The sequence below is a fragment of the Penaeus vannamei genome, chromosome 3 (genome assembly GCF_042767895.1).
Source record: "Penaeus vannamei isolate JL-2024 chromosome 3, ASM4276789v1, whole genome shotgun sequence".
In the NCBI taxonomy this organism is placed as follows: Eukaryota; Metazoa; Arthropoda; class Malacostraca; order Decapoda; family Penaeidae; genus Penaeus; species Penaeus vannamei.
Genome location: NC_091551.1, coordinates 24930714 through 24933213, shown reverse-complemented (window position 1 = coordinate 24933213; position 2500 = coordinate 24930714). Strand labels below are relative to the sequence as shown.

The window sequence follows — 2500 nt, the reverse complement described above, 5'->3', positions numbered from 1 at the left end:
AGCGACCCAGCGCCTCCTGCCTGGGTTGCCGCTGTCCTGAGATGCGGAAAGACGAAGCTGCCATGGATGCTGAAACATTTACGACCGCCTAAGGTGACCGTGAGCGCCTATGAGTCACGTCTCTCAAAATTCGTTTTTTTTTTCTTTTTTTTTTAATCTCTGGTCAGACAGAAGGACTGACGAACGGACAGGCGAACAAACATCTGCTTTCGTTAATAATCTGGACACTGATCATCTACTGCCGCCGGAATTTACATTATGAACATGAGTGGTTCTAGTATCTATCGGTTCAGAGTAGTTTTATTTACTCAAAAACACCAATGACTGTTTGTCAAGTGTTTCTTATTCCTTCATTTATACCAAATAGTATATTAATGAGACGCGGTAGATATTTTAAAAACTCACAAAAAGGATTACGAAATCATGTTTAGCTGGCACCATTGGCCGCATTGGTTCAAATCGTCAGCCACGCCGTTCTACGAAATACTAGATGACTGTTTTCATTAACTACCAGTAGCTCGTCTGTTTCTTTTCCAGATTCTGCGGGCCCATAATTTGTACAACGAACTTAAAGGACTAATAATACCCCCATATTAATGTTATTATCTACTTTTTTTAACTAACCATGACAAAGCACATGTATAAAGCACATAATTCCCGCTATTTTCTAATTCATTCCATGACTGGATGAATGTCACAAGCGTAGTCTTCAGAAGTTCCATCACTGTTGCCAGCCGAGGTCCTCACGTGTCTCTCCCACGGGTACGCAAGTGGAATATTTGATACATAAGCGGTTCTATGTCACATTTGGACATCGTGGTGGAAGTTTCCTTACATGAGCGACACGCAAACCCTTAACACGAAAAAAAAAAATCTTGGAAGTCGTGATATATAAATGCCCTTGGACTTTAATCCCCCACCAAATAAAGGTTGCGAAAGCAGCTTCTGGAAACAGTAAACAGTATCATTCATGGTATCATTCGGCAGTTTGGTGTACATCATAGTTACGCATGTACACCATTCAGTGAATATTCAATTTACATGAGAATAAAAAGTATGTTTGATTTTAACTGAATTAATCCATCAGCCTTGCCCAAAACTACGTCTCAGATTGAAGCAACAGAAGCAAGTACTCGTTAGTGAACTTTAGGCTTTAGATATTTACACTTTCTTTGTTGTTCATAAAGGTGACTTTAAACTCCTTATTTGTTCCTTTTTTGGGGGGGAGGGGGGAGTATTTGGAGCAGAATGTTTTCACTGACAAGGTAAATTCCATATAATAGGTGGCAGTTATTCATTGGGAAACAGCAGTGGAGCCTATTCCCAGTTATTTAGTTATATTTAATTTGTAGTTGTTTAAAAATCAATTCATATCATTTTTAGATCATTTTACTCCTGCAAGATTTGATAACGTTATTGATATCATAACTATATTGTATATTTATCAAAAGTTTATTTTAAATAGTTTAGAGAGAAATATAAGAAACAGTACAATGAGTACGCAGTTGCTGTTACAAAGCCTCTTCAAGAAGTGCGTGACCGACTAGAGTTTGGCAACCGCAGCCCTCACAGAACGGCATTTTGACACCAATTTACAGCTCACACCCCGTTCGAGGCTTTTGTTATATCTTTAAGACCATTCCGCTTTTGGTTCCGGTTGAAGGTGCGGAGATGGGTCTGCACCTTTTCTTTTCAAGGAGGGATCGCTGGAGAGTTAGGGAAGGGGGAGAGCAGTGAGAATGTTACAATTTTTAATAATTGTAAAAGCGCCCGCATTCTATTTTTGAACTATTTTTGAAAGACGAAAACATTGTCATACAATTGTTTAGTTACCATCATCGTCGACTTCAGAACCTTGACAAATTGGAGCATTTATTTGATTATATCTATATTAGAGTCCAATACAACCAAATAATTTGATGAACAAGGCAGTGCTTTCTTCGTTTATAGTATAATTTGAATTTGTAGCGTTTGAGGGGTGGGTGGAGGGGCGCTACAGATATGGCCTTGGAGCTATGGCCCTGTCAGGCAAAAAAGTTCAGGAAGCACAAGTCTGCGGAGATGATTTTATCTTGCTGTGGATGAAATAATGGCGCTGATCGAAAAATTGGTAGCTGACGTGACTACTCGAAGAATGTGCACTCCATAGACGACAGAAAATACTGTCTAGCCACCTTTTCAGACATGTCGGAACGTAAATGTGCTAGAAATATCAAATCTAGGTTAATACATTAAACATTTGCCCTAAATTGCGCGGCCTACGCTTGTAGTTGGACTAAATAGCATCTGAAGAGAGATTTTTTACACATTTTGCTTCTGACCCTTACTGCACTTGAAATGACCTAGCAAATTGAAATAAGCGCATTTTCATATCTTTACTTTTTCTTGCTCTGTGCCATATATTACTATTTCTAGGAACTTTTTGTTTTTGTTTTTGCTTTGTTTTTGTTTTTCAACATTTCGGACGAAGCAGCTATATTCTTGTTTATCCCCTTTTGGA

General features: G+C 38.7%; 1 protein-coding gene across 1 annotated transcript in view; it reads right to left on the bottom strand.

Annotated features, from left to right (window-relative positions):
• LOC113811955 (organic cation transporter protein-like) overlaps window positions 1-2500 on the bottom strand; it is a gene marked incomplete in the record, with an annotated part of 135096 nt that overhangs the window by 71255 nt on the left and 61341 nt on the right.